Source organism: Nicotiana tabacum, chromosome 22 (assembly GCF_000715075.1).
Source record: "Nicotiana tabacum cultivar K326 chromosome 22, ASM71507v2, whole genome shotgun sequence".
Lineage (NCBI taxonomy): Eukaryota > Viridiplantae > Streptophyta > Magnoliopsida > Solanales > Solanaceae > Nicotiana > Nicotiana tabacum.
This window is the reverse complement of record NC_134101.1, coordinates 117,742,945-117,769,303: the sequence shown is the minus strand read 5'-3', so window position 1 is coordinate 117,769,303 and position 26,359 is coordinate 117,742,945. Positions and strand designations below refer to the sequence as shown.

General features: G+C 41.0%; 1 long non-coding RNA gene across 1 annotated transcript; it reads left to right on the top strand.

Annotated features, from left to right (window-relative positions):
* The first annotated feature begins 21,715 nt into the window (after positions 1–21,715).
* LOC142176722 (uncharacterized) lies at positions 21,716–24,171 on the top strand. The gene is made up of 2 exons (XR_012705469.1): positions 21,716–22,101; positions 23,883–24,171. It is a non-coding gene; the product is annotated as an uncharacterized LOC142176722 (long non-coding RNA).
* Positions 24,172–26,359: the final 2,188 nt, after the last annotated feature.

The following is a 26,359-nucleotide window of genomic DNA, read 5'->3' as shown; positions in this document are numbered from 1 at the left end:
CATTTGGGTGTATCTCGGGATTCTTTGAGTTCCCCTATTTATGTTTCTACTCATGTGGGAGATCCTCTTGTTGTGGACCGCATTTATCGGTCGTGTTTGGTTGCTCTTAGTGGTTTTGAGACCCGAGCCGATTTATTATTACACAGTATGGTAGATTTTGATATTATCTTAGACATGGACTAGTTGTCGCCCCATTATTATATTCTCGACTATCATGCCAAAACTGTGACGCTGGCTATGCCAGGTGTACCGCGTGTTGAGTGGAGGGTTACTTTGGATCACACTCCCAGTAGAGTTATTTCTTTTCTTAAAGCTCAGCATTTGGTTGAGAAGGGGTGTGACGCGTATCTAGCTTATGTGAGAGATGTCAGTATTGATACCACTTTAGTTGATTCATTATCAGTAGTATAGGATTTTCCTAATGTGTTTCCAGCTGATCTTCTGGGCATGCCACCTGATAGAGATATTGATTTTGGCATTGATCTGTTGTCGGGCACTCAGTCTATTTCTATTCCTCCGTATCGTATGGCTCCTCCTGAGCTGAAGGAGTTGAAGGATTAGTTATAGGAATTGCTTGATAAGGGTTTTATTTGGCCTAGTGTATCACCTTGGGGTGCTCCTGTCTTGTTTGTGAAGAAAAAGGATGGTTCTATGCGTATGTGTATTGATTATCGCCAATTGAACAAGGTTACAATGAAGAATCGTTATCCTTTGCCTCGTATTGATGATCTGTTTGACTTGTTTCTGGGAGTACGGGTGTTTTCTAAGATTGACTTACGCTCAGGTTACCATCAGTTGAAGAATCGGGAGCCAGATATCCGGAAGACTACTTTTAGGACTCGGTATGGTCATTACGACTTCCTTGTTATGTCATTTGGGCTGACCAATGCCCTAGCCGCCTTTATGCATTTGATGCACAGTATGTTCCGGCCATATCTTGACTCGTTCGCCATTGTCTTTATTGATGATATTCTGGTGTATTCCCGGATTCGGGAAGATCATGAGCAGTACCCGAGGATAGTGCTTCAGACCTTGAGAGAAAAGAAGTTATATGCTAAGTTCTTGAAATGTGAGTTTTAGTTGGATTCCGTGGCATTATTAGGCCACATGGTATCGAGTGAGGGTATTCAGGTGGATCCGAAGAAAGTAGAGGCAGGGCAGAGTTGTCCCAGGCCGTCCTCAACTACAGAGATCTGCAGTTTTCTCAGCTTGGTGGGTTACTACCGTCGTTTTGTGGAGGGGTTTTCATCGATTGCATCCCCTATGACTAGACTGACCCAGAAGAGTTCTCCGTTCCAGTGGACGGAAGAGTGTGAGGCGAGCTTTCAGAAGCTCAAGACAGCTTTGACTACAGCCCCAGTGTTGATATTGCCTATAGGTTCGGGGTCTTACACCATCTATTGTGATGCCTTAGGATTGGCCTTGTAGCGGTTTTGATGTAGGATAGTAGGGTGATTGCCTCCGCGTCCAGACAGTTGAAGGTGCATGAGAAAAAATACCATGTCCATGATCTAGAGTTTGTTGTCATTGTTCACGCCCTGAAGATCTGGCGCCATTATTTGTACGGTGTACCTTGTGAGATTTATACTGATCATCAGAGATTGCAGTACCTATTCAAGCAAAAGGATCTTAATTTGCGCCAGAGGAGGTGGTTAGAGTTGCTGAAGGACTATGATATCAGTATTTTGTATCACCCGGGCAAGGCTAATATGGTGGCCGATGCTTTGAGTCGTCGGGCAGAGAGTTTGGGGAGTTTGGCTTATTTACCAGTGTCGGAGAGGCCTATGGCGATGGATGTTCAGGCCTTAGACAACTAGTTTGTGAGATTGGATCTTTCGGAGCCCAGTCAGGTTCTAGCTTGCATGGTTTCTAAATCTTCCTTATTTGATCGTATCAGGGAGCGTTAGTATGATGACTCTCATTTGCTTGTCCTCAAGGACAAGGTTCAGCACGGTGATGCCAGAGATGTTACTATTGGTGAGGACGGGGTATCGAGGATGTAAGGTCGGATATGTGTACCCAATGTTGAAAGGCTTCGGGAGTTGATTCTAGAGGAGGCCCATAGTTTGTGGTATTCCATTCATCCGGGTGCCGCGAAGATATATCAGGATTTGAGACAGCACTATTGGTGGAAGGGGATGAAGAAAGATATAGTTGGATTTGTAGCTCGGTTCCTCAACTGTCAGCAGGTAAAGTGTGAGCACCATAGACTGGGTGGGTTGTTTCAGCAGATAGAGATTCCGAAGTGGAAGTGGGAGTGGATCACCATGGACTTTGTAGTTGGGCTCCCACGAACCTTGAGGAAGTTCGATGCCATTTGGGTGATTGTGGATCGGCTGACCAAGTCTGCGCATTTCATTCCAGTGTGTACTACCTATTCTTCGGAGCATCTGGCGGAGATTTATATACGGGAGATTGTTCGTCTGCATGGTATTTTAGTTTCCATCATTTCAGATAGAGGTACTCAGTACACATCACGGTTCTGGAGGGTCGTTCAACATGAGTTGGGTACTCGGGTGGAGTTGATTACAATATTTCACCCTCAGACGGACGGACGGATGGACATACCGAGCGCACTATTCAGATTCTTGAGGATATGCTCTGTGCGTGTGTGATTGAGTTTGGAGGGTCTTCGGATCAGTTCTTGCCATTGGCGGAGTTTGCTTACAACAACAGCTATTAGTCCAGCATTCTGATGGCACCGTGTGAGGCCTTATATGGTAGGCGGTGTAGGTCCCCGGTGGGTTAGTTTGAGCCAAGTGAGGCCAGATTATTGGGCATCGACTTGGTACAGGATGCTTTGGAGAAGGTTAAGGTGATTCATGATAGACTCTGTACACCCCAGTCTAGGCAGAAGGGTTACGCGAACCGGAAGGTTCGTGATGTTTCCTGTATGGTTGGAGAGCGGGTTCTGCTTCGGGTTTTGCCTATGAAGGGCGTTATGAGATTTGGGAAGAAAGGAAAGTTGAGTCCGAGGTTTATTGGTCCTTTTGACATATTGCGGCATGTTGGGGAGGTTGCTTATGAGCTTGCCCTACCTCCCAGCTTGGCAGGAGTTCATCTGGTATTTCATGTTTCGATGCTTCGAAGGTATCATGGTGATCCATCACACGTGTTGGATTTCAGTTCAGTCTAGTTGGACAAGGATTTATCCTATGTTGAGGAGCCAGTGGAAATATTGGACACGCAAGTTAGAAAGTTGAGGTCAAAGAACATTGCATCAGTGAAGGTTTAGTGGCGAGGTCAGTTAGTCGAGGAGGCGACCTGGGAGACCGAACAGGATATGCGCAGCCGTTACCCTCATCTTTTCACTACGTCAGGTATGTCTCTATGCTCGTTTGAGGACGAACGAATGATTAAGTGTAGGAGGATGTGACGACCCGACCGGTCATCTAAAGAATTAACATCCCCATCCCCTATTAACTGTTTCCCCCGTGTTTATTTCCGCTATTTTGAATTGTTGGGATGTTTGGTTTCGCGTTTTGGAGAGTTTTGGGACACATAGTCCCTAATGAGAGCTTAAGTATTGGAAATTTGATAGTAGTCGAAACAGTGTGAAGACGGCCTCAGAATGGAATTTCGATGGTTCCATTAGCTTCGTTGGGTGATTTCGGGCTTAGGAGCGTGTTCGGATTGTGTTTTGGAGGTCCGTAGCTAATTTAGGCTTGAAATGCCAAAAGTCGAATTTTGAAGTTTCCGGTTCGATAGTGAGATTTTGATCCGAGGGTCGGAATGGAATTCCAGAAGTTGGAGTAACTCCGAAGTGTTAAATGTGATATGTGTGCAAAATTTCAGGTAATTCGGACAAGGTTTGATAGACTTTTTGATCGAAAGTGTATTTTTAGAGTTTTGGAGTTCTTAGGCTTGAATTCGCGGTTGATTCGTCGTTTCAATGTTGCTTTAGGTGTTTTAAGGATTGGTACAAGTTTGGGTAGTGGTATTAGACTTGTTGGTGCCTTTGGTGGAGGTCGCGGGGGCCTCGGGATGGTTTCGGAAGGTTGTCGGAAGAATTTGGAATTTGTTGATTAGCTTCAGCTGCTGGTTTTCTATCATAACCGCACCAGCGGTTGGGTCCCGCGGGTGCGTAGCCGCAGAAGCAGAAAAGGGAGAAGCCAGCAAGGACTGCAGAAGCGGGAGCTTCACCGCAAAAGCGGCCCCACATCTACGTAAGGTTAACCGCTGGTGCGAAAGCTGGGCTTTAAGTGAAATGTCACAGATGCGACCATGTCCTCGCAGAACTGGGACCGCAGATGCGGTCCCAGTGCCGTAGAAGCGGATTAACTAGACAGAAACGTATAAATACTTGCCTTCGCGAATTTGATCTATTTTCACCTCTTTTCAAACGGGAAGAAGCCTTGGGGAGCATTTTCAAGAGAGATTTTCGGAGGAATTCATTGGGGGTAAGGTCTTTGGTCTCTAAACTCGTTATTGGAGTGATTTTTATCATTATAAGCATGAAAAATTAAGGAAAATCAATGGTAAATTTGGGGGTTAGGGCTTGACTAATTAGAGGTCTTTGAGTGATGATTTGAGGGACCAATTGAGGTCTGATTTTGGTACTTTTGGTATGACTAAACTCGTGAGAGTGTGAGGATTCTAGAAATGTAAATTTTACCTAATTCTGAGACGTGGGCCCGAGGGGAGTTTTGGTCATTTTACCTAATTTCGCGTATTATCTTAGACTTTCTTTGTAGAATCAGTTGCTTGAAGTGTTATTTACATTATGAAATTGAATTGAATAGATTTGGGCCATTGTCGAGTTCTTGTGGCAAGAGCGTGATTTTCGGATTGATTTGAGCTGGTTCGAGGTAAGTGACATGCCTAACCTTGTGTGGGGGACCTTCCCCTTAGGATTTGGTATTGTTGTTAATTGAAATGCCATGTGCGTGAGGTGACGAGTGCGTACTTGTGCTAATTATTGAAAATCCAGTTTTCATTAAGTAATTACTAGTATGTTTCCTTCCCGGGTTATGTTACTTGCACTTTAAGCTTGTTGCTAGCGTAGGAAAGCATGTCTAAGTGATTTAATTGCTTTATTTGCTCAAACTGTTTTACCTGAATTCTGTGCAGCATGCTAGACTAGAACTACTTGTATGCCTTATTATGAAATTAACATTGCTGAATATTTTCCTGTTGCTGCTGTGTATTTACATTGGGACTACGGATGTGGGATTCCGGTAGATCCCCATTGTCTGTTTATTTAGGACTACAGATGTGGGATTCCGGTAGATCCCCCTGCACAGTTATATGGAACAACTCGACTGCACCCGGTAGATTTCCCCAGTATTGGATATTTATATTTGGGACTACGGATCGGAATTCCGGTAAATCCTCGTGCACTGATAGTTAGACTACGGGATGGGATCCTGGGAGATCCACTGGACAGATATAATTGGGACTACATGACGGTATCCGGGAAGGTACCCCGGTTGTTATCTCTATGTTGAGTTGTATTTCCTCTCCGTGATTATCTTGTCTCTACTCTAGCGGTTGTTGTTCTTTCTATTCTATGTTATTTCTTACTGTTGCACTTAATTATACTGCCTTATTCTACACTGTCAAACTTTATATTTTATTTAACCTCAGTAGGGCACTGACCTTCCTCGTCACTACCCGATTGAGGTTAGACCCGACACTTACTGAGTACCATTGTGGTGTACTCATGCCCTTTCTGTGCATGTTTTTCATGTGCAGATCCAGGTACTTCGACTCAGTCCTATCACCCTTTAGGCGAAGTGACTGTTCCAGAGACTTCGAGGAATATCTGCCTCGTCCGCAGACCGAGGAGTCCCTTTCTACTATCCCTATTGTATTCACCCTTCTGTATTTCTTTTCCTTGTTAGATATTCTGGATTTAGACACTGGTAGACATTTCAAGGCTTGTGGTTTCATGAGATTCCGGTTTTTGGGAAATGTTGTTAGATTCGAGAAGTTGTATTGTATATGCCGAGCGGTATTTTAAATACTGTTTCATTTGGTTATTTTTGGCTTTTAATTATTTCTTCCACAAGTTTTGTTTATTTTCCACATTTGTTAGGCTTACCTAGTCGTAGAGACTAGGTGTCGTCACGGCAATTCACGGAGGGAGAACCGGGGTCGTGACAAGTTGGTATCAGAGCTCTAGGTTCATAGGAGTCATAAATCACAAGCCGGTTTATTAGAGTCTCGCTGATCGGTATGGAGACGTCTAAACTTATCTACGAGAGGCTATGTAATTGTTAGGAAAATTCCACTTCATTTGATTTCCTTGTCGTGCGTGATTTGATGTCACAATTCTAAACTTTTGTCTTCTATTCTCTCACAGATTGTGAGGACACATGCTACCCAAGATGATCAGGCACCCAGCCCCCCTACTGCAGCCGTTAGAGGCCGGGGCGGGGGTAGAGGCCGAGGACGCTCACGTGGTGCAGCCAGAGCACCTGCGCGAGCTGCCGCTGAGGTACCACCAGCAGTTCCAGTTGGAGTCCAGGCACCTGATATGCCTACTGCTACTACTACTCCAGCACTTCAGGAGACTCTAGCATAGTTCATGAGCATTTTCACCACTTTGGCTCAGGCAGGGTTGCTTTCCCTTGTTGCAGCTACATCTCAGGCCAAGGGAGGAGCACAGTTTCCCGCCGCTCGTACTCCTGACCACTGAGTGCATGTTGAGTAGGTCCTTGAGATTATTCCTGTACAGATTGCAGTCCGAGATCAGCCCGAGGACAGGGCAGCGTTTTTCGAGGATGAGTAGCTGAGGCTTGAGAGGTTCAAGAAGTACAAGCCTCTTATATTCAGTGGTCTACCATCATATGATGCTCTGGGATTTCTAGATAAGTGTTATCGTATTCTCCGCACCATGGGTATATCAGGATTGAGCGGGGTTTCCTTCACTACTTTCCAGCTTCGAGGAGCCCCCTATGAGTGGTGGAGCACCTATGAGTTAGACAGTCCGGATGAGGCTGCTTCACTAACTTGGACTCAGTTTTCAGATTTGTTACTGAGAGAGTATGTTCCTCAGAGCCTCAAGGACGCATGGCGTACAGAGTTTAAGCGTTTGTGCCAGGGTGCTATGACTGTCTCAGAGTATGCTATCTGTTACACTAGTTTGGCTAGACATGCACTAGCCTTGGTTTCTACTGTTCGCGAGAGGGTTCGTCGATTTATTAAGGTCCTTATTCCCAACATGAGGTCTAGCATGGCTCATGAGTTGGAGATGGATATTTCTTATCAGCAGGTGGTGAGAATTGCTAGGAGGATTAAGGGTATGCATGCTAGGGAGAGAGAGGAGAGGGAGGCCAGGAGGTCTCGAGAGTTGGGCCATTATTCTGGTGCTCGTGCCCTAGCTGCAGGTCGCCATGGTAGGGGTTATATAAGTTGCCCTATTCATTCAGCTCTTCCAGCAGCCAGTGGTATTCCAGCTCCTCCTAGGCCTCATGAGCCTTATTATGCACTTCCGATTTCTAGCGCGCCTTCTACGCGGGGTGCTTTCAGAGGTCAGTCCAGCAGACCTGGCCCGAGCCAGTCACAACCGCCACGTCCTCCCATAGCTTGTTTTGAGTGTGGTGCACCAGACTCAAAACCGTCAGATGGTGAGGGATTGCCCCAGACTTGGGAGGGGTGTACCTCCGTAGACTTCTCAGCCACAGCGTGCCCCACAGAGTTCTCAGGCTATGGTTATAGCTCCAGTTGCTACCCCACCTACTCAACCAGCTAGACGTGGAGGTTGGGGAGGTAGAGGTTTCCATGGGGGAGGCCAGGCCTGATACTATGCCCTTCCTGCCCATACCAAGGTTGTTGCCTCCAATTCTATCATCACAGGTATTATACTGGTTTGTCACAGGGATGCATCAGTTCTATTCGATCTAGGCTCCACTTAATCTTATGTGTCTTCTTATTTTGCTCCGTATTTAGGTGTATCTCGGGATTCTTTGAGTTCCCCTATTTATGTTTCTACTCATGTGAGAGATTCTCTTATTGTGGACCGCATTTATCGGTCGTGTTTGGTTGCTCTTAGTGGTTTTGAGACCAGAGCCGATTTATTGTTGCACAGTATGGTAAATTTTGATATTATCTTAGACATGGACTGGTTGTCTCCCCATTATTCTATTCTCGACTATCTTGCCAAAACCGTGACGCTGGCTATGCCAGGTGTACCGCGTGATGAGTGGAGGGTTACTTTGGATCACCCTCCCATTAGAGTTATTTCTTTTCTTAAATCTCAGCATATGGTTGAGAAGGGGTGTGATGCGTATCTAGCTTATGTGAGAGATGTCAGTATTGATACCCCTTCAATTGATTCAGTCCCAGTAGTATAGGATTTTCCTAATGTGTTTCCAGCTGATCTTCTGGGCATGCTGCCTGATAGAGATATTGATTTTGGCATTGATCTGTTGTCGGGCACTTAGTCTATTTCTATTCCTCCGTATCGTATGGCTCCTCCTGAGTTGAAGGAGTTGAAGGATCAGTTATAGGAATTGCTTGATAAGGGTTTTATTTTGCACAGTGTATCACCTTGGGGTGCTCCTGTCTTGTTTGTGAAGAAAAAGGATGGTTCTATGCGTATGTGTATTGATTATCGCCAACTGAACAAGGTTACAATGAAGAATCGTTATCCTTTGCCTCGTATTGATGATCTGTTTGACCAGCTTTATGGCACACGGGTGTTTTCTAAGATTGACTTACGCTCAGGTTACCATCAGTTGAAGATTCGGGAGCCAGATATCCGGAAGACTGCTTTTAGGACTCGGTATGGTCATTACGAGTTCCTTGTTATGTCATTTGGGCTGACCAATGCCCCAGCAGCCTTTATGCATTTGATGCACAGTGTGTTCCGACCATATCTTGACTCGTTCGTCATTGTCTTTATTGATGATATTCTGGTATATTCCCGGATTCGGGAAGATCATGAGCAATACCCGAGGATAGTGCTTCAGACCTTGAGAGAAAAGAAGTTATATGCTAAGTTCTCGAAATGTAAGTTTTAATTGGATTCCGTGGCATTCTTAGGCCACATGGTATCGAGTGAGGGTATTCAGGTGGATCCGAAGAAAGTAGAGGCAGGGCAGAGTTGTCCCAGACCATCCTCAACTACAGAGATCTGTAGTTTTCTCAGCTTGGTGGGTTACTACCGTCATTTTGTGGAGGGGTTTTCATCGATTGCAGTCCTTATGACTAGACTGACCCAGAAGAGTGCTCTGTTCCAGTGGACGGAAGAGTGTGAGGCGAGCTTTCAGAAGCTCAAGACTGCTTTGACTACAGCCCCAGTGTTGATATTGCCTATAGGTTCGAGGACTTACACCATCTAATGTGATGCCTCGAGGATTTGCCTTGGAGCGGTTTTAATGCAGGACGGTAGGGTGATTGCCTACGCGTCAGACAGTTGAAGGTGCATGAGAAAAAATACCCTGTCCATGATCTAGAGTTTGCTGCCATTGTTCACGCCCTGAAGATCTGGCGCCATTATTTGTACGGTGTACCTTGTGAGATTTATACTGATCATCAGAGATTGCAGCACATATTCAAGCAAAAGGATCTTAATTTGCGCCAGAGGAGGTGGTTAGAGTTGTTGAAGGACTATGATATCACTATTTTGTATCACCCGGGCAAGGCTAATATGGTGGCCGATTCTTTGAGTCGTCGGGCAGAGAGTTTGGGGAGTTTGGCTTATTTACCAGCGTCGGAGAGGCCTATGGTGATGGATGTTCAGTCCTTAGCCAACTAGTTTGTGAGATTGGATCTTTCGGAGCCCAGTCGGGTTCTAGATTGCATGGTTTCTCAATCTTCCTTATTTGATCGTATCAGGGAGCGTCAGTATGATGACTCTCATTTGCTTGTCCTCAAGGACAAGGTTCAGCACGGTGATGCCAGAGATGTTACTATTGGTGAAGACGGGGTATCGAGGATGTAAGGTCGGATATGTGTACCCAATGTTGAAGGGCTTCGGGAGGTTATTCTAGAGGAGGCCCATAGTTCGTGGTATTCCATTCATCCGGGTGCCGCGAAGATATATTAGGATTTGAGACAGCACTATTGGTGGAGGCGGATGAAGAAATATATAGTTGGATTTGTAGCTCGGTTCCTCAACTGTCAGCAGGTAAAGTGTGAGCACCAAAGATTCCGGAGTGGAAGTGGGAGCGGATCACCATGGACTTTGTAGTTGGGCTCCCGCGAACCTTGAGGAAGTTCTATGCCATTTGGGTGATTGTGGATCGGCTGACCAAGTCTGCGCATTTCATTCCAGTGTGTACTACCTATTCTTCGGAGCATCTGGCGAAGATTTATATTCGGGAGATTGTTCATCTGCATGGTATTTTAATTTCCATCATTTCAGATAGAGGTACTCAGTATACATCACGGTTCTGGAGGGTCGTTCAACATGAGTTGGGTACTCGGGTGGAGTTGATTACAACATTTCACCCTCAGACGGACAGATGGACGGACAGACCGAGCGCACTATTCAGATTCTTTAGGATATACTCCGTGCGTGTTTGATTGAGTTTGGAGGGACTTGGGATCAGTTCATGCCATTGACGGAGTTTGCTTACAACAACAACTATTAGTCCAGCATTCAGATGGAACCGTATGAGGCCTTATATGGTAGGCGGTGTAGGTCCCCAGTGGGTTGGTTTGAGCTGAGTGGGCTAGAATATTGGGCATGGACTTGGTACAGGATGCTTTGGAGAAGGTTAAGGTGATTCATGATAGACTCTGTTCACCCTAGTCTAGGCAGAAGAGTTACGCGAACCGGGAGGTTCGTGATGTTTCCTGTATGGTTGGAGAGCGGGTTCTGCTTCGAGTTTTGCCTATGAAGGGCGTTATGAGATTCGGGAAGAAAGGAAAGTTGAGTCCGAGGTTTATTAGTCCTTTTGACATATTGCGGCATGTTGGGGAGGTTGCTTATGAGCTTGCCCTACCTCCCAGCTTGGCTGGAGTTCATCCGGTATTTCATGTTTCGATGCTTCGGAGGTATCACGGTGATCCATCGCACGTGTTGGATTGCAGTTCAGTCTAGTTGGACAAGGATTTATCCTATGTTGAGGATCCAGTGGCAATATTGGACACGCAAGTAAGAAAGCTGAGGTCAAAGAACATTGCATCAGTGAAGGTTCAGTGGCGGGGTCAGCCGGTCGAGGAGGCGACCTGGGAGACCGAGCAGGATATGTGCAGCCGTTACCCTCATCTTTTCACTACTTCAGGTATGTCTCTATGCTCGTTTGAGGACGAACGAATGATTAAGTGTAGGATGATGTGACGACCCGGCCGGTCATCTTAAGATTTAATATCCCCATCCCCTATTAACTGTTTCCCCCGTGTTTATTTTCGCTATTTTGAATTGCCGGGATGTTTGGTTTCGAGTTTTGGAGAGTTTTGGGACACTTAGTCCCTAATGAGAGCTTAAGTGTTAGAAATTTGATATTAGTTGGAACAGTGTTAAGACGGCCTCAGAATGGAATTCTGATGGTTCCATTAGCTTCGTTGGGTGATTTCGAACTTAGGAGCGTGTTCGGATTGTATTTTGGAGGTCTGTAGCTAATTTAGGCTTGAAATGCCGAAAGTCGAATTTTGAAGTTTCCTGTTCGATAGTGAGATTTTGATCCGAGGGTCAGAATGGAATTCCAAAAGTTGGAGTAGCTCTGTAATGTTAAATGTGATGTGTGTGCAAAATTTTAGATCATTCGGAAAAGGTTTGATAGACTTTTTGATCGAAAGTGTATTTTTAGAGTTTTGGAGTTCTTAGGCTTGAATTCGCGGTTGATTCGTCGTTTCGATGTTGTTTTAGGTATTTTAAGTATTGGTACAAGTTTGGGCAATGGTATTAGACTTGTTGGTGCCTTTGGTGGAGGCCGCGGGGGCCTCGGGATAGTTTCGGAAGGTTGTCGGAAGAATTTGGAATTTGTTGAGCAACTTCAGTTGCTGGTTTTCTATCATAACTGCACATGCGGTTGGGTCCCGTGGGTGCGTATCCGCAGAAGCGGAATCACCATTGCAGAAGCGGAAAAGGGAGAAGCCAGCAAGGACTACAGAAGCGGGAGCTTCACCGCAAAAGCGGCCCTGCATCTGCGTAAGGTTAACCGCGGGTACGAAAGCTGGGCTTTAAGTGAAATGTCACAGATGCGACTATGTCCTCGCAGAACTGGGACCGCAGATGCGTTCTCAGCGCCGCAGAAGCGGATTAACTTGACAGAAACATATAAATACTTGCCTTCGCAAGTTTGAGCTATTTTCACCTTTTTCAAACGGGAAGAAGCCTTGAGGAGCATATTCAAGAAAGATTTTCGGAGGAATTCATTGGGGTGAGGTCTTTGGTCTCTAAAATCGTTATTGGAGTGATTTTTATCATTATAAGCATGAAAAATTAAGGAAAATCAGTGGTAATTTGGGAGTTAGGGCTTGACTAATTAGAGGCCTTTGAGTGATGATTTGAGGGACCAATTGATGCCCAATTTTGGTACTTTTGGTATGATTGAACTTGTGAGAGTGTGAGTACTCTGGAAATATAAATTTTACCTAATTCCAAGATGTGGGCCCGAGGGGCATTTTGGTCATTTTACCTAATTTCGCGTATTAGCTTAGAATTTCTTTGTAGAATCAGTTGCTTGAAGTGTTATTTACATTATGAAATTGAATTGAATAGATTTGGGCCATTTGGAGTCGAGTACTCGTGGCAAGAGTGTAGTTTCGGATTGATTTGAGCTGCTTCGAGATAAGTGGCTTGCCTAACCTTGTGTGGGGGACCTTCCCCTTAGGATTTGGTATTGTTGTTAATTGAAATGCCTTGTACGTGAGGTGACGAGTGCGTATTTGTGCTAATTGTTGAAAATTCAATTTTCATTAAGTAATTGCTTGTATGTTTCCTTTCATGGTTATGTTACTTGCACTTTAAGCCTGTTGCTAGCGTAGGAAAGCATGTCTAAGTGATTTAATTACTTTATTTGCTCAAAATTCTTTACCTGAATTCTGTGCAACATGCTTGACTAAAACTACTTGTTTGCCTTAATATGAAATTGACATTGCTGAAAATTTTTCTGTTGTTGTTGTGTATTTACATTTGGACTACGGATGTGGGATTCCAGTAGACCCCCCTTGTCTGTTTATTTGGGACTACAGATGTGGGATTCCGGTAGACCCCCCTGCACAGTTATATGGAACTACGGGACTGCACCCGATATATTCCTCCAGTACTGAATATTTATATTTTGGACCATGGGTCGGGATTTTGGTAGATCCTCGCGCACTGATAGTTGGACTACGGGGCGGAATCCCGGGAGATCCACTGGATAGATGTAATTGGGAGTATAGAACGGTATCCGAGAAGGTACCCCGGTTGTTATCTCTATGCTAAGTTGTATTTGCTCACCGTGATCATCTTGTCTCTACTCTAGTGGTTGTTGTTCTTTCTATTTTATGTTATTTCTTACTATTGCACTTAATTATACTTTCTTATTCTACACTGTCGAACTTTTTATTTTATTTAACCTCAGTAGGGCCCTGACCTTCCTCGTCACTACCCGATCGAGGTTAGGCTCGGCACTTACTGAGTACCGCTATGGTGTACTCATGTCCTTTCTGTGCATGTTTTTCATGTGTAGATCTAGGTACTTTGACTCAGTCCTATCACCCTTGAGGCGAGGCGACTGTTCCAGAGACTTCGAGGTATATCTGCCGCATCCGCAGATCGAGGAGTCCCTTTCTACTCTCCCTATTGTATTAGCCCTTCTGTATTTCTTTTCCTTGTTAGATATTCTAGAGTAAGACACTGGTAGACATTTCAAGGCTTGTAGTTTCATGAGATTCCGGGTTTTGGGAAATGTTGTTAGATTCGAGAAGTTGTATTGTATATGTCGAGCGGCATTTTAAATACTATTTCATTCGGTTATTTTTGGCTTCTAATTATTTCTTCCGCAAGTTTTGTTTATTTTCCACATTTGTTAGGCTTACCTAGTCGTAGGGACTAGGTGTCATCATGGTAGTTCACGAAGGGCGAACTGGGGTCGTGACAGAACTGTATATAAACTGTTATGAAAACCTTCTTCTCTCTGAGTCTTCTAAATCATCTAGGAAGCGAATGCTAGCATGGCATCTTTTCTGTTAGAGTCATACCCCTAATTTAGAACGAGTATCGGATCGGTTACAAAGCCGGATGGCCTTTTAGTTCCCGGTACTTTTCCCTCTAACTCGAGTTGTCCTCTCGGGTAAGCCAGGTCTAGAACAATACACCCTAGGATTCAAACCTAGAATAACATAACCTCATGTCGGATACCTAGTAGTAACGTTTTTTTGCATCACATGTTTTGACTTTGGGGACTAAACACAGGAGTTGGGTCCGTCCAAGACAGGTGTATCCAAATTAGTAGATCATCTTGATAGAACTTACGTGCTACCTGTACATTTATTTGTTTCGGTTTGCATGTTGACTGGCTTCTAGGGAAAGAAAATAAAATAAAAAAATATCAAAAGAAAACAAGAGTGAGAGGTAAGTATTTTGAAATGTTTTGAAACTCTGCCTAATTTTTGAAAAAAAAAAGAGAAAGAAAATAAGCCAAAGTTTTCAAAAAGTCGTGTTTCCTTTGTTCCGTCAAAACTGGCCAAACTACGCTGGTCTGATTCTCATCGGATGTGAGATACGTTGGAAAACCTCATCAGCTCCGGCCCGAATTTTCAAAAATCCAAAAATTTTTTTCTTTAATTCCTTCTTTAGAAGTCTTTTCTTAGAAAATCCCAAACAAATTAAAAAAAAAATACTAAAACCCAAGAATATTTTCCTTTTGTTTTGAAGTATTTCATGCAAAAAAAAGAAGAAAATAATCAATCAAAATCCAAACAATATGTTTTTCCCATCTTTAGAAATATTTTTCCCAAAAATTAAAAACAAATTAGAAAGAAAAATCCAAAAGAAAAAAAATCAAATCAAAAGTCCAAAAATATTTTCTTTCTCCTTTTGAAGTCTTTCTTTCGAAAATTTCAAAAATCAAAATCAAAAATCCAAAAAATATTTTCTTTCCTCTTTAAAAGGCTTTCTTTCCCAAAATTCCCCAAAAAAAATGCAAAAAATATATATTCTTTTTCTAAACGTTTTCATTGTTTGAGTGTTATAAAAAAAGTAAAAACAAAAAAAGAGAGGGTTAGTTTATTTACTCCATTCCTGATTTTTCTGAACTACGTAATGATCTTATTCATACGGCGTCATGATACATAATCAATCCCATCGGATTTGATCATAGCCATAAAATTAATTGAGTAAAAAATAAACTGGAAAAAAAACAGAAAAAAAATTAGTGAAAAATAAATAAAAGAGTGACAAAAATGAGAAAATCAAGAGGGATTAAAAAAGGCAGAAATGAAAGAGAAGAGGTACAGAATGAAAATGGGTTAGTTTAAGGCCGGGATGAACATGCAACCGTTCAAACATATGGTAGAAGCGACTGTTTCGGTGCATTGCATCCCAACGTGCGATTTCCTATCTCTTAAGCATCTCAAAACTAACAAGGTTGTTGGGTGTGCAAATTAGTCAGGTTCTGTTCATGTGGTTGATTTTGTTGGTAATCTGGCTTTGCATCCATACTTCACAAGATCTAAAGGCAAGGTTCCTATAGCCTCCGAAAGTCATCTACCAATTATCGATTTTGAGGATAGCCCAGCATCGGCTATTCAACAACAAGAATCAACAATTGCTGAGGAGCATAGGATGTTGTGTCTCTGCATGATAGAAATATGGGACGCCTATTCTAATGATAGGGAACCGCCAAGTGCAATCCCTGGATTCCCTGAGTTGATCCCGAGATCAGGTGGGTCTGCCAACGTCCCTATGTCCAACTTGTTTATTTCATATCGGTACCCTCCATTTCCGTTTAACAACCCTGAAATGCCTTCTGTGGTTCACACCCAGGCGTCGGCCTACAAAGCACTGCCAGCAATGTTCTCTACAGCGCCAGTCTGCACCACAACACAACCAACTATACCACAGTCGTGTGTTGAGCCTCCCATGTCCACCTCTCAAGGTCCGCAGTTCTAGCCAGAAATGGCATATGACCCCATACTCATTTACTCAACCACCACATTATGGTTTCTCAGTGGAGCAAGAAAATGTTGTCAAGAATCCTGAGCAAGAGGAAATAGCTCGGAAGATGAAAAGCCTGGAATTTAAAGTCAGAAAAACATGCAAGGCCTGAGTGAACAAAAGCGTGTCTCATACTCTAACCTATGTATGTTTCCCCATGTCCACTTGCCATCTGGCTTCAAGATGCCAAAATTTGAAAACTACAATAGGCATGGAGACCCGATCGTTCGCCTGAAATGATATTATAACCAGTTGAGGGGTGTTGGGGGAAAAGATGAGTTGTTAATGGCCTATTTTGGAGAAAGTCTCACCGGAATTGCTTCCGAGTGATACATCGATCAAGAGATTATGCATTGGCACGTGTGGGACGACTTGGCCCGAGATTTTGTCCGACAGTTCCAGTATAATCTGGACATCGCTCCCGACAAAAACTCTTTGTCCAATTTAAAAAAGAAAACATCAGAAAGCTTTTGTGAATATGCTTTCAAATGGCGCAAGCAAGCAGCTAGGGTAAAGCCTCCAAAAGACGAAGTTGAAATGGATATGATCTTCTTACAGGCCCAATAGGCGGACTAATTCCAGAACATGATGTCTGTTATGGGTAGACCATTCGCCGAGGCTATCAAAATTGGGGAAATGGTCGAAAATGGTTTAAAAACGGGCTGAATCTTGAGTCAAGCGACTTTTAAGGTTGCATCACAGGCCCTTCAGAATAGTTTGGGGGGTTTGATGAACAAAAACGGGAGAGAAGAGGGAGCCATGATGGCTTCAAGCTCGAAGTGGGTCAAAAAGGCATTCAACCAATCATAAATGCTTTCTAAGGTCCTACAACACTATTATCCCCATCAAGATGTTGCTTATTCTGTGGCACCGCTTTCCTATGCGGTGATGAACGTGCAACCTTACACGCGGCCACAACATTATACACAAAACTGAGCTTCATCTCCCAGAAATATCCATCCCTACCAAGCTTCATATAATCCCCAACCAAATGTTCCCCAATACAATCCTCGCCCAAGAGAGCCCATCAGAAGGAATCAGTTCACCATTATTGGTGAATCATACTCTAGCTTATTCCAAAAGCTAATCAGGTTAGGGATACTACAAGTAGTGCCTCCGAATCGGCCGAACCATGAATCCCCTTCGTACCGAGCTGATGCTAGATGTAAATACCACTCTGGAGCAGTGGTACATGATACAGAAGACTGTTGGACTCTTAAAAGAGCAGTGGAAGCCCTCATCGAGGTCCAGGCAATAGTGTTTAGGGATGAAGATGACCCTAATATGATGAACAATCCTTCGCCAACTCACACCAATGGGCTAGTAGTCGGAATAATTTGTGAAGATGAGGAATTTGATCTAACACAAAAGGCCACTGCAGGCATTGCCGAGATAGAAGAAAAGCTTAAAAACGGTCACCAAGCCTGAAAGTTCCCCCATCAGACAGGAGTCTTGGTAGCCAGTCTTGCTATCCTTTCTGCATCCGGATTATCTCAGGGTGTGATCCGGATGTTTTACTTTTATTGTCTTACTTTCCGATGTAAACCCTTCTATCTTTGAAATTCAAAAAAAAAGACCAAAAAAGACAAAAAAAATTCATTAAAAAAAATCAAATGAAATTAATATTTCATTGTCCAGGAATGTCTCTTTTCTTAATCTTGTCACTTTTCTTATTCTATTTTCATTTCTATTAAATGCAGATTTCAATAACATGATATGCTTGCGAACTTCATGCTCAGATCCTAAAACATTGTCAGACTTCGAAATAATAAATCAAGAATCGGGATGTAATGAAGATAAGCTTATGGAATTAAAACGAAGACTCAAAACAGCTAAAGGAAAATTGGATCCATATTGGAAAGATCCATACATGGTGATGAGAGTACTACCAAAAGAGAATGTTTTACCTGGGAAACATCGAAGGAAATGTCTTTGAAACAACTGTCAACACAGGTGCAGTCAAAAGGTACTACGTTTGATCCTCTATATTGCATTAATGTTCTCCAGATGAAGAAGGCTTTCATTATCGCTACCCAAACACCATTACCACTTTTTGCCAACCCTTTGAGCCGGTTACCTTCCTTTGATTACCCTCTTTGGAACCTGAATGTGTTATTAAAAAAAAGAAAAAAAGAAAAAAAGACAAAAAGAAATTGAAATAACAAAAACAAGGAAGGAAAAAGAAAAGGAAAAAGAAAGAGAAAACAAAACAAAACAGAAGAAAAATAAGAGAAAATAAAAAATAAAAAGATAAAAAATAAAGTTTCTTGAACTACGTTCGACTTGATTCCGAAAAGAAGTGTAGGTAGCCTCTCTCTGGGGTTCAGTCACACCAAAATAAAAATTCAAATTCTCCTAAAAGTGAAACTGGGGCAGATGTTATAATGGTTCGGCGATGGTTTCGCCTGAAAAGTTCCAAAGTTGTAATTCAAAATTTTTTTACCCCAAATCATGTTCAAGTCCTTCCAATTAATATGCAAGAAATTCAAAATGGGAGGATTCAGTTACTTGGATCTGATGCAACCAAATGAGAGAAATAAAATGAGAGTCTTATTGGTGAAAACTCTCACGGGCATTGTAAGGCAATGGTAAGCAGAGAAATTAAAATGAGAGAGTATTGTTAGTGAAAACTTGTAAAGAGCACTATAATGCGATGGTGAGAAGAGAAATGAGAGAGGTCAGTTGGTGAAGACAAGAAAAGGGCATCACTGATCGAAAAAGAGGATTCCCACAGTTACTGGTATCTATAGTCCTAGGCAAGCTTTTTCGGTTTCGAGGCAAAAGTTGTGATGAGTTTCTGAGAGTCGCACGGTTTATAGGGATCAGGCATCCAGTCCAAAAGGCATTTCATGTTCATTGAAGTCCGCATGTACTCCAGATAAGTCCTTCTTTCCTTTCCCAAAAATGGATACCTCTTGTCTAAATTCATTTATTTATTCCATTGTTTGTTTTTTCTTTGAATCCCTTTCGGTCTAACTCTGTTCCGAAACTAAGATGAAGAAGGGATGGTAAGACTAATTTACAGGATTCTCATTTGATACAACCTAATATACGAAAAGGCACCCAGCCTCAACAGGGGCATCAAGTTGACCCTGACTGGCCATAGTAGCTGTGCTTCGAAATCAAAAGCTCTCAAAAGAAGAAAATATAATTGACGTGCCTATGAGGGAAAAATGAATTTGAAAAGGTTAAGTCCCAAGTGGTTAACCGCCTTGGCAAAGTTTGAAGATCCAAAGATTCTCCAATGCTCTGCAAGTTAAAAATTAAGAGAAGAAAATCAGATTGGAATGCCCACGAAGGCAAAACAAAGTTGAAAAGGTTATGTCCCACGTGACCAACTGTCATGATAAAGTTTTGGAAAAGCCAAGGGTTCTCGGGAGCCAGAAATGAAATCGGTATCTAGGAAACAACCAGTTGCAGTTAAAATTAGCATCAAGAAGCCGGCCAAGATCAAGTGACTGAAACACTCAAAGCCGCAAAACCAACCAACGTTTCAAACTGACAATCTTTTTTTGTTTGAAAAATAGGAAAACAGGTTCAATTCAAAGCAACCTTGCAAGAAGTAGGTACAAACAAAAACAAATCGCGCGGAGACTAAAATAGCTCTACGGCAACAACCACTCCCAAAAAACAAAAGGAAGTCTTCTCCAAATTCTTCCCCGCATTTTACTCATTTTCTTAATAAAAGAAAAAGGAAAAGAAAGAAAGTTACAAATTATGATAGTATAGGGTCTCCAATTCCTAGCTGCATTTTTCAACATAGGATCTCCAATTCCTAGTTGCATTTTTCAACATAGGGTCTCCACTCCGTAGTTTATTTTATTTTTAGACATAGGCTCTCCACTACCTAGTCGTTTTTCCAACATAGGGTCTTCACTCCCTAGTTGATTTTGTTTTAGACATAGGATCTCTACTCCCTAGTCGTTTTTCCAGCATAGGGTCTCCACTCCCTAGTTGATATTATTTTAGACATAGGGTCTCCACTCCCTAGTCTCTTTTCCAACATAGGGTCCCCACTCCCTAGTTGATGTTATTTTAGACATAGGGTCTCCACTCCCTAGTCGTTTTTCCAACATAGGGTGTTTACTCCCTTTTTCATTTTGTTTTATACATAGGGTCTCCACTCCCTAGTTGATTTTATTTTCGACATAGGGTCTCCACTCTCTAGTAGTTTTTCTAATATATGGTCTCTACTCCCTAGTTAATTTTATTTTAGACATAGGGTCTCTACTCATGAGTCGTTTTTCCAACATAGGATCTCCACTCCCTAGTTGATTTTATTTTATACATAGGGTCTCTGCTCTCTAGTTGCTTTTCCAACATAGGGTTTTCACTACCTAGTTGCTTTCATTTTAGACATAGGGTCTCCACTCCTTAGTCTTTATTTTCTCAGGATACACCAAATCCCAACTTTTATTGCTTTCAATAATGAAGAATTATAGAGTTTTGTTACAAATAACTCACGAAATTTTCCTAGCGAAAACTAGGGTAGAAAAATTTCGTTCGTTCATTTGTTTTGGTTTCTGAGCAGGTTTTTACCTCGAGGCACAGGGTTCGAGATGACCAAAAAGAAGTCTTAATCCAAAATAAAGAAAAGAAAAGGAAAAGAAGTGAATCTAGAATGCAGAAGCAGAGAAAAGATGTAGACTGCTCAAGACATTAAGTCACAAGCTTTTCATGCCCTGTTTTGATCCGAAGAAACCATTGAAGAATGAACTAGCACCCGCAGCTAGCAAGCATCAAGATCCAGATCAGAGTCTGCGTGAAGAACCCCCCAAGACTCAAGATTAAGCTAGAAAAGACTTATATATAGGAATCTTATAACTCGTAGCCTATAGGCTTCGTTTAGTTTTTTCATTTTGATTTTGGTGTAATAAGGAGCCCAGCAAGCTGTAACAATAGCAACAGCAGTGAAATCACAGCTTCTCGGTAGTCCAAGCTACCAAAACTTCCAGAACTATAATGACCTGTTTCCTTTATAGCCAAGGATATGTAGGTAACCTCCGAAGCAAGGGTCGGTCAAACTTTTTCAAAGTGCTTCCAAATAGAGTGTCTAACGAAAAAAAATTGCTCATAATTTCTCACTTTATTTTTGCCCAAAAATTCTTCATGTTTCCGAGCAAAAAGGGGCACCTGTTAGCACGTAATTCTTACCCTACAAAATATACTCCTACAAAATCCACACAAAAAATAGATTTTTCTAAGAATTTCTTGTTAATTATTGTCTGCATTTAGTTGCATATTTAATATCTTAAAATCTATAAAAAAAAATTAAAAAAAAACCATAAAAATGTTCAATTCTTCATGGCATAGAATTTAGTTACATTTTTTAGATTTTTAGTCTTGAATTGAGGATTTCCTTTCACTACTTCTCATTTTAAAATTAAATGATTAGTTAAGTGATAGAAAATAGGTAATTAGTTTAATTTTACAAATTAGACTTGAGTTAAGATTTAATTTATTATGCTAAGTATTTTGTTTATAATTTTGTTTTTAAAAAAAGGAAAGAAAGAAAGGGGTTTTGCTTAGTCTATTCTGAATCTGGTCCAAAACAAATTCAGTGGCCCAACTGCCCACAAATTCGCCCCAACCCAAAACCCCACCTGCCCAACCCGTCTGGCCCAACATACCCCCCTCTTATTTAAAACACTACACATCCCCAAAAGCTATAGAGATGGATCCCCCTACCCCTAACAAAAAACCCTAATTTCACTCCTCTAAGAAGAACAAAAAAATCAGGCGCCTGAGCTCCCTCACACTCTTCAAAGAGACCACATTCACGCAGAGAGAGACGGGAATATCTATTCATTCATACTCGCTACGCTCATCTCATTCACAATGACACACATTCAGTCATTCCTTCACCAGCTAAAACACACACGCAGAACTCACAGTCCAGATAGCTTAAACAAAAGTGTTGAATTCTTATTGAATCTTAGATCCGACATAGGAAACATATTCAAAAAATAAAGAGATAAATCAAGAGGAAAACAGCATAAAAGAGGGATTTCTGTAGCTGTGGAATTGCAGTTTATTTGCTCTCATCTTCTGGGTTCTAAGAGGTGAAAATTCTCGCGGTTTACTGTTGGCTGAGCTCTGCCGCATTCTTTTCCCCCACTGTTCTGTTGAAGTCAGTCATCTTTTTTTCTATTAAGATACTATTTCTTCGATGTAGATATGTTGTTTTAAAAGAAGATTTGTGTTGATATTATTAGTGATACTTTATCGTTTAAAGCTCATGACATGCTTTCTCATGGTTAAACTTGATGAATTTAGACTTTCAATAAGATTTTGCCTGAAACAATCTATGATTCCCCTGTAGTTTAGTTGTGATGATTGATGTTTGTTTGCCCGAATTGTTGTTTCATTGTTATTATAATTTGATTCATGTGGGTTGAAGTGTACAGAGCTGACATTGAAGTGATCAGATCTGTTATCTCATGTGCCCAAGCTACGGGATTGGCTGAACTATTTGGATGGAACTAAACACCCATTGCTCATTTCGTTTTAAAATCAGTAAGCATTAGATGAAATGGAACTTAGAGTAAAGTCTTCAAACTTAATTATTGTTGATTGATATAGTGATTGTATATGTTATAGATTCCCTTACCCTATTTGCCTTGTGTTTGTTGCTTGGGTGAGGAAGAGTGTAAAGCACGAAGGGTGATGTCGTGTATTGTTTTGGTAAGAGAGTGTTAAAGCACGAAGAGTGATGCCGTGTATTTTTTTGGTGAGAGAGTGTTAAAGCACGAAGGGTGATGCCGTGCACTTTCTGTTTGCTGTGTTTACTTGTTATTAACAATTCAAGTGTATTAACTGTTTAGATCCCTTTACTGTTGTGATCCTTTGTGTTGGAATCCATAGTGTTTACAATACCTCGCCTTATTTTTTTAATATGTTCAATACTTCAAATTTCAAGAATTGTTACATTTTTAACTCAATTGATTTCTCAACTAAAGTTTCCTTAAACCGTTTGAGGTTGTACTTTACTTAAAAAGGAATTTCTACTATGTTTTGATTTATTAGTTTCTTGTATTAAAGGTAATGATTCCTTCGATATTGTACTTTAATTGAAAATGGTATTTTCTTTATCAAATGATTTCTAAAAATAACTTCATCTTTTCTTATTGATTTCCTAATTGGGTTGGAAGTTGTACTCTACTTTATGTTAAGTGAATGAGGCTCCTTGAACATTCTTAATTGCATTGGGTTATGGAACCTATGAGCTGAGTAACATGAGAATATTGTTGTGCAATGTGAGACAGAAATATATGGGCACAAGGTGTCGGGAAAAATATTATGGTCTTATTTAATAGCACGTGAGTTGTCCGTGCGGTTGTGACATAAATATTGGCACGAGGTGCCATGAAAATATGAAAGTGGGCTGAGACCTATATTATTTATGATTATGAAATGAGGTATCACAAGGTGACCTTTACTCGAAAGAATTATATTCGAAAGATGCTTATCTGAAAGATATTTATTTGAAAGAAATATATTCGAAATATATTTATTGAAAAGCATATTATCTTAGAGATTATTACTTGAAGGATTTATAGGGGAAAGATTTATATTTGAAGGACTTGATTAATTGATTGCACTTGTATTTATTATTTGTTGAGAAACATTTATGGTGTTCTGGTTGTCTGTTATTTATATCACTGGTTGATCATTGTTGCCATCATTGTTATCTGCTTCCTATTATTTTTGTACGCTATATTGCACATGTTTATTTGGTAGTCTGGTCCTAGCCTCGTCACTATTTCGCCGAGGTTAGGCTAGGCACGTACCAGCACATGGGGTCGGTTGTGCTGATACTACACTCTGCACTCTTTTTGTGCAGATCCCAGTGCTGTAGATTTCGGACCGCAGTGAGATTGATGTTTCTTGTTCATCAGGCGACCCGAGGTAGTCCTGCAAGCGTCCGCAGGCCTTGGTGTCTCCTTCTATCTACTATTCCTGTTTCTTTCATGTATTTCCGGAGACAGTGCTGTATTTATTTCTTTCAGACCTTTATTTGTAGTACTACTAGACAGTCTGTGAAGTTGTGACACCAGTCTTGGGTAGATTTGTTATGGATTGGTATTAGCAGTATTATTAAAACTTTACAATGCAACCTTCCGCTTATTCAATTCTGTTGTTATCTAATTGTTGGCTCTTAACTGTTATCGGATTAAAAATGGAAACAAGGTAAATAGTTCAGCTGGTTGGCTTGCCTAGCTTTCACTAGTAGGCGTCATCACGACTCCCGAGGACGGGAAATCCGGGTCGTGACAAAATATTTGTTCTGCAGCTGGTTTTCTAAAAGTATGGTTTATTAAAAGGCCGTGACTATTCTAATTTTGCATTAAGTATAAACTTCATTGCCGATAACAGTCCTGACTTTGGGTCACAGACCAATGCTTTTAAATAATCATTGTTTGGGCACCATTTGCATTTGGCCTAAAGACTTGGGTCAGCTAGACTGAGAGCTCACGAATGCTAGGCTCTAAAATCACATAAAGGGGTGATGCTCTTCATTTTCTTGGGCATAATGTTGTTGATAAATTATTTTTCTATTTCCACATCCTGAAGCACAAACCATTTATACTACTTTGTGAGATGGAATTTTAGTTACTAATAAATCAACCATGCGCGTAGTCCACTGATTTTAGTCGACTTCAAGAATTAAATGTCTTATTTCCTCAAGTAAACTCCATAAGTCTAGACTTCCACATGTAATCTCAAACCTTAGAAAAAATGAATAATAATCGTAGCTTGCTTTAAGCATGATTAATAATAAATTATTATGATCGTGGGTACAATTCCCGTGGCAGTCATGATACATAAATCCCAATTCGAGTGCGTGTTTCACGTGACTAGATCATAACTTCAAATAATAATAAAAATTCACATGTTGTAAATCACGGGTGCGTTTCACGTGATACGATTCGCGCTATGTAAAAAAAAATATAAGTGTACGACATCACGACTTATTTAAATAACTCCATTAGTACTAAAAAGCGATTTAATAAATAATTAAAAACGGTATAGAAGCGATAAAGCATAAAAAGTTTTAAAACATGTAATAAATCAGATAATTAGGCCAATTATTAGTAGTTGAGCGACCGTGCTAAAACTACGGAACTCGGGAGTTCCTCACACCTTCACCCGGATTAACAAAATTCCTTACCCGGTCTTCTATGTTTGCGAACCATAAATAGAGGCAATTTCCTAGATTTGTGATTTAAAATAAACTGTTGACTTAAGACATCATAAATTATTCCAAGTGGTGACTCTAAACTAAATAAATAATCTCATTTTGAATAATGTCACTTTAATTGGAAAAACTCCTTATCCCTCGGGAAAAAGGAAGTGTGACTTTTTTCTTGGGCCTTGGAATTATGAGAAAGACTACAAGCCAATAAGTAATTAAACTCAAAATCCTAATTCCCAAACCTATTATACTTTGCCTACTGAAACTAAATTATTTTCAGCATATTAACTAGCAAGGCACAAAGTATTCTAGTGATTATGGTAGCAACCTATAATGTATTGATTATGTTTCCTTTTGTATGATTTAGATTTATCTTTTTGAGTTTAATCTTTTGTAGATTTTATTCTTGAGTTCCAACTTGGTTAATATCTTTTCACTCGTGTGATTTATATTTTCTTTATCTTTGCGTAGTTTCTTTTACGCTGCTGTAGAATAGTTGATACCTCTGTCCATCTTTCATGTTTTCTTAATTCATCAACCTTTAAACAGTAAAAAAATCTAGAGAGTTTTTCTAAATCCTATAAAAGTACATATGTCATTGCATTCTTTTTTTGTTTTGGTGAAGAAAATATTTTATTGATTCATACCACAAAACAACTGCATGCTTTTGTTTTCAGTTCTTCTATCAATCTCTATCTATCTCCTCCTTTACAGATATTCTATCTATGCTATCTTTCCATTATTACATTAGTAAACTCTAACTATCCAGTATTCTATCTATGCAAGCAGTTTTTCAATCCAGTCTTTTCCCTTAGCACTCAGCTTTCTATTCAGATACGTAGTCTTCCTCATTTTGCATTCTTTCTTGATCTAGCATAGCACATGTATAGTAGTTGGGATTTTGAGGTCTCATACAACATTATTCCTGGCCTTCCATATCCAATATATCAAGGCAACAAGTATGGCAATTACAACTTCCCTACATCTCTTGCCTTTGATGATTCTATCCATTCTCTTCCATGTCCCTGCTATATCAGTCAGTTGTAATCGTATGCCTATCCAAAAAAACACTCCCTGTCATCATTGCTTGGAGAATGAGTACTCAAAGAACAGATGTTGTATAG